Below are 13,077 nucleotides of genomic sequence, written 5' to 3' on the forward strand. Positions count from 1 at the left end.
TTCATTAAGTCCCACCTACACACTGTTGACACTGACACTTCTGTGGGTGTGTTTGTTTAAGTCTGTCAGTTCTTTACGTGCACAGGCGTGTGTGTGTGTGTGTGTGTGTGTGTGTGTGTGTTTTACAGCAGCAGCATCAGAGAATGTAAAATATCTTTGATGCTGATAAATGATCGTTTCAGGCACAAGAGTTTTAGTTTGAGTCTGAAGCTTCTCTAACTTCACCTCCTCTGACAGGCTCTGCTGCGTTCACTGTCACTGGAGAATAAGTCCAATATGTCATATTTAAGTTGGTTTGAAACATAAATAAACAAAGGTTCTCAGTTTGTTGGGAGGTCGCAGCTCGAATAGCTGAAGACAGGAGACAAAGGATGAATAAAAGGACAAACTGAAACCTGCTCACCTTATAAACGTGAGTAAAACTGTTCCACTGATCTTTACAAAACACTTAAATATCTTCAGCTAAACTGAGTTTTCTGTCTCCTGAGGTTGATTTTACGCCGCAGTGGAAACAAGGCCAGTAGTTAATAAAACATAAAGGAGGTTGTCGGGGCTGTAAACTGTTCCAGCAGTTTTCACTTCAGCTCAATAATTCATCTGAACATCAGCGAGTGTTTAAAACGACTGACTGACAAGAGATCTACAGCAAACAGAGGTTTAATAAAGGATCTGAACAGTCAGATTTCTGACTGAAAGGAGAAGAAGATGCTCTGAGGAAAATCACTGATTTTAAGTCAAATATTGAAGCTTTTTCCAACAGAAGCCACTTTAATAATTCATCTAATGAAACTGGGTTTTAGGTTCTGTCAGGCTGACCTCGTGTGCTCTGTCAAAACATGTAAAAAATATCGACAGCTGATTAATTTCTTCATCAAACCAACAGTAAACAGTGTGGGGTAAAAACCAAGCTGATAACTCTGCTGGATTTTAAGGTTAATTGATATAAAAGATACAAAATGTTTTTCAGCACCTGAATATTTATGATGAAATGAAATCTGTGCTTACTGAAGTAAATACATTCATTTTGTTCATCTCATCTAGAGCCAAACTGTGTTTTTAGTACCTGAAAGTTTTTCCTCTTAATTTGTGCTTTAAAGGTGAGTTTACGATCAACACACTCACCTGTTCAGTTTCTACACAGGAAGAACTGAAGGTTTTCATTTGTGCTTTTTGATTTTTGACTAAAAGTTGATTTTAGGTCTAAATGTGGACTCACTGGATAAAACTCAGTGATTCTTAACTTAATCTGAGAAATGTCGATGAAGGTTCTGATTTTACCACAAAACCAGAGAAATCCCTACAGCTTCTGTTTGTTTCAGTCGACCTGACTGAAGACGTGTTTCCACCTGGTTCAGCTCAGTTTACTGTCTTTAGCACTTATGGATTACTGTGCCCTGCTTGTCCCAGAGCAGCTCTCCCCTGTGTTTGCTTTACAGTCATTTGCATTGATCAGTCACTGTGCTTATTCCTGAAATCTTGACCCTCTTCCACCTGTGGAAACTTTAACTCTACATGTACCTGACGGTGTTACCCTCACACTAGAGTTTCTGCTCCACATTCATCTGAAATGTGGATCTCTGGTGCCTTCACTCCAAAGAGACAGTAATATATATAGAATGTGAAAGGCTGCTGTTTAGTTACTCATCCTTTCTTTCTCTGGCTTCACAGAGACGAGTGTCTCTCTCCCTCCCTCTGGTTTTATTGCTGCCCACCTCGCCCACACACGGTCCTTGAGATGGAATTATCCAGCAGAGAGATGACAGACGCCGCCGACCCTCTGCACAGACTCCAGCACATTAAGCCTGAGCTCTGCCTGCATTACCTGCCGCTCCTGTCACCGAGCATCACCTGCGTGGTTTTATCAGTCTGCCTCCGCCTGTCTGCACTTATCTGTCATCAACACCTGCTCCTTACAACTCGATCCTCACGGGGTTCCTGTCAGACGTTTCAAGAGACAAAATGCAACATGTGCATGCAGAGAAAAGAGGACAGTAGATGGAGAGAAACAGAAGGGTTAAAGATGGAGTGATGTCTTAGGAGCTTCCTTTCCTTCAAGCTGGGTTGTGCTTTTTATTTAAAAAACAGGAAAACTAAAGAGGTTTTTTGCAGCCGGTGGATGACGACTCCTCTATCAAGAAGATCTTGTTGTCCTGTAAAGATGCAGCAATGACTCCTGTGTTTGGTGTCGTTAAATGAATTTCCCAGTGTCTCTGGCTCTCATGTTGTCTTTACATACACAGTGTCTTTACATCTGTTGCTGACCAGGAAAAATCAGCTGGCTTGGTCAGGTCTGAGTGTGAATCAGTAAAGCTGAACTCCACAAATCCTCCTTCAGGACAGATAATCCAGAGAGGTGAAGACTGGTTTTGTTTCCATCTGCAGTGAAACCCACTTTAGTCTCTGTAATCCTCCTCCTGGAGTGGACGGCAGACTGAGGTGGATCCTGTTGTTTTTCTGGGAGAGCTAGATCCTCCCTCCATCAGCCTTTTCTCTTCCTCTCTCCCTCCCTTCATCCCTCGATTTCCTCTGCTGCTCCGACATTTTTCTACAGAGGTTAAATCCGGCTTAGTTTCGCTCCTGGACACACAGACGCAGAAAAACAGAGAGAGAAATGAGACTCTTGCTGGTGGGATGAAAAACACAAACACACTCGAGCTTGTTAGTCACAGAGTTCGTGGTGAAAGAATTTCTTGGCTTTTACTGAGATTTTACAGATTTGTTTCTGCAGCAGCAGTTTGTGTTTAAAGACGATCAGTGAAGCACAATCTACAGTCACTTCTGTCTCTAACTGTGTCTTAAAAATCTGTTTCTAAAGAAAATGATCGACTCTGACCGGGGTCAGGTTAGGGTTTAACAAATTCATTATGAGCAGCTGTGAGATTATTAACGGGACGTTTAAACAGAGAAAACATGTTTCTGTCACACAAAATTCTGCTGTTGTCAGACTCTAACTGGATTATTGGGAAGTTTTTTAGTCTTTTGAAAATCAGTCAATGTTTGGATACAAGACTGTTGTGTACACATACACATACGCTTTATGTATAACTGAGTTTTTGACTCTGTTTCATTCACAAGCAACTTAAATGCGTCACCTTGAATTGTGCCAAGCACGTTTTACTGTTTTCTGACGTTTTTTATTTTCTTTGGACTAAATGATCAATCGATTAATCCAGAATAAATGATTTTAAGATTAATAGGTAAGGTAAAGAATCACACATTATAAAACATTTAAAATAAACTGATTTGTCTCACAGACAAGTTGAAATGTTCTTATTGCAGAGGCAGATTCTCTCACATGTTTTAAAGATGATAACAGTAACAGCAGAGAACCCTCAGAAGTAAAAGCACAAATAAAAACTCCAGCCCTCCTCCTCCTCCTCCTCCTCCTCCTCCTGCTGCTGCTGCTGGTTAAAAGAAATCAGCTGCAGTGATTAGATGTTAAATTTCTTTTAAAGCTCCCTGAGTTGCACCTTTCCAGATGTTTTAGGAGCCACCCACTCCTTGATTTCCCCGGGGGAATCAGCCTCCAGGTCCTCCCACAGAAGGTGATCCTCGTCTGGGCAAAGCTTCCACACCGGCGTCCCTCCTCCCCCTCTCCTCCTCCTCCTCCTGCTGCTGCTGCTGCTTTCCTTCTCCTCTTCTTTCCCTCAGAATAATGACACAGAATCCAGTGTTTCCCTGCCTGTATGAGCAGCCCCGGCTCTTCACAGATGTATGATGGGATGTTAAAAGGAGCCTGTGGTGGATCGGGGATCAGCAGACCGGATCTTCAGCGCTCTGCTCGCTGCTCTCTCCTCTTCTGCAGCATCCTCCCCGCGCTGGAACAACAGCAGCCTCCGCGGCAGCACAGCCAGCCAATAACCTGCAGCTGGCAATTAATTTTCCTCTCCGCGATGCCTTTTTCCTCCTCCTCCTCCTCCTCCTCCTCCTCCTCCCCTGCTTCTCCCTCCCACCTGCTCTGAATCCCTGCTTGTCCCCTCCCCTCCCTTCTTTCCTTTTGCTCTGTCTCTTCCCTCTTATTGTTCTTTACCTGTTCATTCATCTCCGTGACATTCAAATGTTCCTCGGCTTTCACACGTGTAAACATGTTTTTGTGTCTCCCTCGCGGCTCAGAACTCACCCAGCAGACTGTTATCTGCAGCTGCATGTTGTTGTTGTCAGGAGGAATCCTCTCATCTTCAAAATGTCAACTTTAACAGTTTAAACCAGCGGGAGTGTTTGACTGTTTCTGCTTGGATTCTGGAGGCTGAACATGGTAGTGAAGAAAACAACATGCACATGTTCTCTCTGTTCTCTGTTCATGAGTCCATGTAGACTGCAGATAATAGTAATGAGTTCATTATCAATTCATCTGATATTTTTGCCTCAGAAAAAGAGAATTCTCATTACACCTGAGATGAAAAAATTTATGTCAGAGTATTTCACTTGTGTCGAGCTCTTTTATTATATTAATATATCGTTATATTGTACTTTTTTATTGTAATTTCTTTTTTTAAACAATAAAATATTATCCTTGTATAAAACAAGGAGAGATGCCTTGTATCAGGTTTTATCTGTTGCTAATTTCCACCCGTGGTCCATGTGATCAGCTTCAACTGGTAATCACATTAATTGAAAATCAGTATTTCCTGTTGTGGCTCTGTAATAAGATCAGAGTCCTGTTAACTTGTTACTTAGATTTTAACTGATGGTTCTGAGCAACTTAATTCTTTAATTACCAGAATATTAACCAGAATATTAACCTTTCCTCTGGTCCACCCTCGCAAAAGTCTTTTAGTCTTTAGCTCCTCTATTGGTAAGAATTGTTAAATAATCAGTGTGTTGTTTACGCCTTCATTTTATTTTGTATTAATTCTCCTCAGCTGTATATGTGGAGTAAAGACTCAACTAAACTGAGAACTAAATATTCAAAAGCTTCAGTGTGTTTCCCTCAATCTTAAGTCTTAATGTTTCTCATTTTCTGTCCTTATCTGTTCATTTTCTTTTCTCTGTGTGTGTGCGCTCTCCCTCTCTGTTACCTGGACAACCGTCTGTGTCTGTGTGTGTGTGTGTGTGTGTGTGTAAAACCAATTTGTCTCCTGATAAATGAACTCTGCTGACATTTATATGTATCTAATTTAATTTAATTTAGCCCTCACAGACACACACACACACACACACACACACAGGAAACAAACACTGGTGATTTATTTACACATCAACACATCGTGAACCTGAAATGAAAAGTACAAACTGATGAGTGTGTGTGAATGTGGATCTGTGTTTCTTTAACGAGTCTTCATAAACACTAAATGTCTGACGTCCACAGCTCCTGTTGTTAGGACAGTAAAATACAGAGGAGTGAGCGGAGTGACTCCACACCACCACAACGAATCAGGACTCTGATCTTATTACAGAGCTACAACAGGAAATATTGATCTTTGATTAATGTGATTACCAGCTGATGCTGATCACACGGGACACTGTGAAGCTGCACAGGACGCGTCCCTCTGCTGTTGCTAGGCAACTGCACAAAAAATCGCTCCTGTCCATTACCGAGCTAACTTAGCTAACTAATGAAGACAACTAAAGAATAACAACTTCACAGCCACTGAAGAAGCTAAAAACAGCTCACAACCACAGAGACTTCCTCGTGCCATCTTGGTCTGAACACCAGACAATATTTTTTATAGGCTTTTTTTTTTTAATGTGGTGGTTCTGTTCGAGAATTAGACCTTAATGTAGCCTACATGTGTAGCGGGCTAGTGCCAGAGCAGAGACTGTTGTTTTGGGGGACAGAGACATTTCCAATGTTGCGTCCAAGTCATTTGTCAAACTGCCAAGAAGATGAGGCTGTATGTAGACACAGTAATGCTGTGAGCTAACATGCTAACATGCTCACAGTGACAATGCTAACATGCTGCAGGGTATCTGTAAGAATTCAGAATTGTGTCCCTTCTGGTTTTCCATCATACACTCACATTTTGCCTATAATGATTGTATAGGTATTACATAGATTGTATTTTATGCGGTATTAACAAGGTATGTCAGCCTTGTGCTAATGTTTGTTAGCTTAGCGGTTAGCATGTTAACTTAAGTCATGCTAATGGTTGGTTTGTCCAGGCTGAAATATCTCAACAACACTCAGACAGATTGCCATTAATGTTCACATCTACTAGACTGAGTGACACTGCTGATATTCATGGTGCCCAGAGGATAAATTGTTGCTATCGTTGTGAAGACAGTTTTAAACGTGTTGTGGGGACATTGTGGCCTGGTCGTCATTGCTTCAAAGTGCTGTTTGAAGGTGAAGACTTGGTTTTAAGGTTAAGGTTAGAACCAGGTTTAGGTCTGGGTTAGGTCCTGAGGAATGCATTGTGTCAATGACGGTCCTCACAAGTACAGACGGATGAAAACGAGTGTGTGTATGTGTGTATTTATGGTGTGACCACAGCTCTATCCAAATGAAATACATCCCTGCTGTCAGAGCACTGAATCAATACTCCTCCCCTCTCCTCCTCCTCCCTCATCTTCTTCACCTCCCTCTCCATCCTCTAATTCTTCTTCATTACTCCTCCTCTTCGCCCTCTCACTTCCTTTTTGTCCTCCTCCTTTTCCTCACCTTCTCCTCCACCTTGTTTGTCTCTGCAGAGCTTCTCCTCTCTCTCTCCTCCATCCACCCATCCAACCATCCTCTCTCTCCTTATCTCATCTCTTTCTTCTCCTCTTATGATCTCCTCCTTTTCTCCTTGTGCTTGTCTGCTCATCCTTTATCTTGTCCTTTTATTTCCTCCTTATTCCCTTCCCTCTCTTCCCTCATATCCTCTCCTCTCTGTCCTCCATCCATCTACCTCTACTCCTCCCGTCTTCCCCTGCTCCTCCTCCTCCTCCTCCTCCTCCTCCCTGCTGACGGTGAGTCCTGTGAGAGCAGTTTATCAGCTCAACACAGTAATTACATCGACAGAGAGAGAGAGAGGGGGAGAGAGAGGGAGAGAGAGAGAGAGAGAGAGAGAGAGGAGAGAGGGGAGAGGAGGGGGGGGGGATGCTCTGCAGTGTCAACACTGTCACACTCGCCTTCCACACACACACACATGCACGTAAAGATGTACAAACACAGATAAAAACACTGAACAGAAAAGTACACAAACACACACACACACACACTTATGCTATGTAAACACGCTTGGCTGCTCACACTGAAACACACACTGAACACTGTCCACACACACACACACACACTGTTGTGTGTACTTGTGTTGCTGTTGAGTGATGTTGTCGTTGATGTGTGTGCTGAAGCGAATCTGCTGCACAAACATCTATTTATCTCAGTCACTTTAGCATATACACTGTCTGAGTGTGTGTGTCATGTTCCCGTGAGCATTCATCATATATAACACACATGCATTAGTCTGTACCCAGTTCAGTCTCTATTATCTGAACTGTGTGTGTCTTTTATTCAGTGTTTCTATGATTCTGTTTTTCACTGCTGTTGCTTTTATTTGTGTTTTTCCTGTTGAGAAGGAATCATCAGGAATCGATACAGTTTGACAGCAACAGTAACTGTTTAACCTTAAAGCCTCAGCTTTAGTCACAGTGATGGTTCAGTGTAACAGGAGACTGGAGCCTCTGTTGTGTCTCTGTGTAACTGTGGTTTTAACTGAGTGATTTCTCTGCTTGGACCAATGATGAAGTATAACTGTTACTGAAAGTGACACATGGATGTAAAGGGGAATCAGGGAGGATATGTCAGGCAGTGGACGTGGGCGTCTGAGTCTTTGGTTTCTCTCCGTCCACAGGTCCACCAGCGTTTCCAAAAGTCTCCATTTTAGTGCTTTCAATTAGATTATTGAAACAAGAATCAAATGGATCTTTAGTTCAGCAGTGTGACTGACCATCAGCACTGACACACTCACATGTTTTCATTTTCTTTTCATCTCTGATGTTTCGAAATCCATTTTCTGCTTTCAGTCAGTTGTTCAGAGAAAACAGAGGCACATAATGTAGAGAGAGAGAGTCGAGGGACGAATTAGAGTGTGTGTGTGTGTGTGTGTGTGTGTGTGTGTGTGTGTGTGTGTGTGTGTGTGTGTGTGTGTGTGTGTGTGTGTGTGCGTCAGGGGACACATTAGTGTGCTGGAGAACATACACAGGCTGTAATCTTCACATCCTGACAGTCTGAAAGCTTCAACAATCAAGAGCTCAGCACACACTGGAGGTTAAAGGTCACACACACACACACACACACACACACACACACACACATCTATATATACATATATATATATATATATATATATATATATATGAGAGAAGAGGAGAGGAGGGAAAGAATCAGTTAAAGAGACTTTTACTAATGATGGTAAATATCAGATTATGATTCACTGGTTCACTGTTGGTGACTGGTGGCTGTATTTACATCGCTGACTGTTCATATTAAAGCAATATTCACCATAAAATCTCAGCTTCAGAATCATTGTGATGGTTCAGTGTCTTGTAACAGAGAGAGTCATTAGAAGGCATTAAACACCAGCGTTCATCTCTGAGATCCAGGAAACCAACAGAAAGATCAAGAATTAGAAACAGAGTTCAGTGTGTTTGTTACAGCCACAGCACTTCCTGCTACAGAAGCCGAGGATTGTGGGTAATATATACTGTGCTTCAGCTGTGTCTCAGGTCAGTGAGTGAGAAAAATAGGAATAGACTGTAAAGAGGAGGGAGGAGGAGGTGATATGAGAAGAAGAGGAGGTGAGCAGAGAGGAAAGAGAAGATGGAGGAGAGAGGAGAGGAAAATCATAAAATGAAAAGTGTGGAAAAGAGGAGAGGAGAGGAGAGGAGGAGGAGGAGGAGGAGCTTCATCTGACAGTGAATGACATGGATGGAGGTGAAGAGGAGAACGAGGCGATGATGAAATGATTATGAGGCTGCGAGAGGAGAAGAGAGAAATAATAAACAGAGAGGGAGGAGGTGACTATCACCTGAGTTCATCCTATTTTTATTTTTAAGACACAGTCCCTGTGTGTGTGTGTGTGTGTGTGTGTGTGTGTGTGTGTGTGTGTGTGTGTGTGTGAGATTGATTCAGTCTTTTATATTTGACTTTTTCAATAAGACAGATACATATTAAAATCAGATTTCTCCTCACCTTCTAATCAATTCTATTCATCTTTTTTTGAATTATTTTTCCAAATAAAATACAGTCAGAGATTTATGAGCTTGTTGATTTATTCAAAAACAAAATTAGAAGATAAACTGAAATGATAACAAGAAAAACAAATCCATATTAATCACAGGTCTGTCTCATCATGTGCAGAGTATTTCTTTCTCTCTGTCTTTTTAAAGGTGAAGACCTTTTTTTTTTGGAAAGTAAGAATATTTTTAAATAGTGTGGTTGCCTCTGGAAAGTGACGTTAAATCTGGACTTTTTTTTAAAATGAAGACACTTGAGAAAGGTGGGAAGAATTTGAAAAATGTGGATATTTATCTTGTCTTAATAATCTACATAACATTAGAGAAAACGTTTGTTTTATCTTTAAGGTCAAGAAACTAAGAAAAGATGTTCATCCAGAATAAAATCTTCTGAGTGAGACATTTCTTTTGCAGTAGTTTGTTTTAACAAATTTTAAAAAATATTATTTATTATTTTATTGGTCAAGTTATTTTTCTAAACATTTCTACCCTTTACACTTTGTCTGGTTTTCTTTTAATATATGCACCTGCTCTCTTACTGTATAGTATAGATTTCTGGTGTTTTCACATCCTCAAGTCAAAAATTAGAATGAAAAGAATGTGAGTGTTTTAAAGAAACAGATCTGAAAATGATTCTTTAAGCACATAAATGAACACAAGTAAAGGAAATTCCATTCATTTAATTAACTGAGCCCTGTTGAATGTTTTTTAGTGAAGTGTGTTAGCTCTATTCATTTCTGAAAAAAAAGAAAAAATCCCCTGCGAGCCTGTAATGAGAACGAGCGAGCGAGTCAATGGGCTTTAAGGCTGAGAGGAGTAAATCTTGTTAATTGTCCTCCTGGTATCTGAGATCTATATTCCCTGAGAATTAAAGAGGGGTCGCAGAGAGGGGAGAAGAGAGAGAGGGAGGGATTATTATGAAGAAGGTAACGGAGTGAAAGGACATGTCAAAGTGGATATTTTTAGTCTGCAGGGACGATTGTTGATTGTTGATTAGACTGTAATTTATGCTGCTCCACTCACTCCAGAGTTAGAATCAGCTTATGTGTTGGTGTCTTGTTCTTCAGACGGACTGAAAACAAACAACCCTGTCCTTCTGGACCGTCTCTCTCTTTCTCTTTGTTTCTCTGGGTCCCAGTAAACCCCAGTCTACCTCCTTCCTTTGGGTTGCTGCACTATACATCACACAAAAACACACCTCACAGTTGTGCCTTGAGTCAGGCGGTAACCTGCTGTTATACTGGATGACATTTCAGGATAACAACCAGGATTATTCTCTTTACTGATTAATCTTCTGATTATTATTCTCTCTAAATGCCAAGGTGACATCTTCTAATTGATTGTTTTGTCCAACGGCCAAATAAACGAAACTCACACAGGAGGAAATTTTGCATTTGTTGGGGACTATTTTCAGCAGTGGCTTAATCTACATTTGGTGCTCTAGTGAGTGTTTGGTGTGTGTGTGTGTGTGTGTGTGTGGATATTCTTCATATAATGAAAAAGCAGCATGCAGCTCTGAGTGCTTCGACAGCCTGCTCACCTTTGAGAAGATGAAAAGGTTAATTGTTCTGCTGGACAGAAAACAGTGGCTGCCGCCTGCTGATGGTTTAACCCAAGGTTAATGAGTCTGTGATCAAACAGTGACATTGCTGATTGATGTTCTAATAGGCCTGAGGAGAGAGGAGATGTAGTATGAAGAAAAAGAAACCTGTGTGAAACCAGTAGTTCTTCTTGTTTCTTTTGCACATGACTGTTAAACACGGTGTAGTTAAGCTCATGGAGCAGTCGTGGTTTGGTTAGGTTCAGAGGAAGAGATCGTGGTTGAGTTAAAATATCTATAATATTTCAGATGAGGGTACAGCCTGTATGGTCGCTCAGGTTGGTCATGTTCAGTCCACATGGAGCATTTTTTGGTTCAGTACATTTCTGATGCTGCTCAGCCTCGTTCAGACAGTTTGTCCTCAGCTGGCGACAGGAAGCTGCTTCTGAAGACAGTGACACCATAACCGAGGGTCAGAGTGACTGTACTCTGCAGATTGATGCTTCAGAAGTGCTTGTATGCCGCTGAGATCCTCACTTTACACCGACTTTTTGAATCCACATGTCACAGGGCCTCGTCTCCACCCTGCTGTGAGAAGGTCGGCACCCTGCTGTTCCCAACTGCACCTGCAGGGATTTCCCCCTGATTGAAGATACTTGAAATCTGTGACAGGTCCTGACACTGAGTGTAGAGGATATCAGTCCTCTGGAGGTGCACTGTGGTTTCATGCTGCATCAGCTGTCTACAGGGGGCTACGTGAGATCTGATGAGGTCAAACCGGTCAAGAGCTTTGACCTCTTCCTCTCTCTGTCACCATGAAAGGCTAATTCACTCCACATTAACTCTTAAGGTGGCTGTAGAGGAAAGGGCAAAGGTCACAGGGCCATTAAAATCAGATGTTGATCCTCAGAGCTGGAGTGTGATCAGCAAATTTCTTCTCTGCATGTTACCTGTTAATGTTTTCCGTGCACCACCTGAGATCTGTGACCACTTGTCATCTCCTGAGCATCTAGGAGAATAGTCACCTTCATATGTGACTGTAGTTGTGTATAGTTGTGTTTGAGTGTTTTTACTCGCACCTCAAAGGGTTTTACTAAGTTTGTTAATGTTTTTAAAAACATTTATGCTGATGTCGTTGCTGTATTCCCTGGAGTTCTCCTGGAACTTTTTAGCAGATGTCTTTGTTTCTCAGTCTTTGTTTCCCTCTAATTTGTTTGTCTGTTTGTCTGTTTGTCTGTTTGTCTGTCTGTCTGCCAGTCTGCAGCTCCACGCTCCAATCCAGTAGGTGGCAGTGATGTACCTTTAAGATGGCCGCCAACTACCAGTAAATTCAAAAGATGAAGAAAAACTTTGAGACTCCTTTGGTCAAATGTCCTGGTGTGACCAACATGGCAGAGGTGAGTGTTTGAGAATTTGTTTCCTCAGGATATACCAGTCTGAACCTCTAAATGCATCAAGTATTTGGAGTCTTTGGAGCTGAGTGTTGTGCACCTTTCAGGCCACACTAACATGATGAAACAATGTGTTTCATTATCTTCCCAAAAATGTTTAGCAGCTGGCTACATAAAGCCATGATTAACACCAACATCACCTCATTAAAGCTAAACTTTGTCACACAGTACTGAGTGAGTTTGTAACACTGTTTAAGGTTGTAGTGCTTTCATTAATGTGGCCTGCAGTTAGTTTGGTAACACATAAAAGCCGAACAGGTGGAAGCTTTTGTCAGACAGAGGATGTGACTATTTCCTGGAGGCAGTATGTACCTGTGTAAACTTGATTTGTATCGAACCAGTGGAAAAGATTGTTGTTTGTTTCAGGCCAGACTAGAGTCTACATGATCATTACATTAGCTCATACGTCTTCTGACAGTTGTTGTTAAAACAAATGTAGCTGAGGTTGTGAGGTGCAGACTTTTTGGTGAAAGCTTCTATCACTAACACTCCCTGTCACTCTTTGATTCGCCGACTGTGACCGGTGTGTGAGCATGTACAGTATGTTGTCCACTTATGTTTTGAGGACAGTTTTATTTAATGTTGGAAATGTTGGAACAGAAAGGTATTATGGTATTAAACACTGAAACATGAATGAAACAAAGAATAAACTAAGAATATTCCCAAGGATTTATTAGTTCAGGTCTGACTGCATCATGTGCTGGAGTTTGAAGAGTTTTACTGCCACCCTGTGTCTGAAAACAGTTACTGCACCAGTCAAGTTAAACGGACAGGTTTTTATCATGTCCATATGTGCATTAATTGCCATAGTCATTTGTCCTCATCATTTATATTCGAAGGTTCTTTTAGCGACAAATGACTGTAACAGTTAAACCTATTTCCAGCTGGACACCTGAGCAGTGCTTCGGAACAGACGTGCACAATTCT

The sequence above is a fragment of the Lates calcarifer genome, linkage group LG6, assembly GCF_001640805.2.
Source record: "Lates calcarifer isolate ASB-BC8 linkage group LG6, TLL_Latcal_v3, whole genome shotgun sequence".
Classification (NCBI taxonomy): domain Eukaryota; kingdom Metazoa; phylum Chordata; class Actinopteri; family Centropomidae; genus Lates; species Lates calcarifer.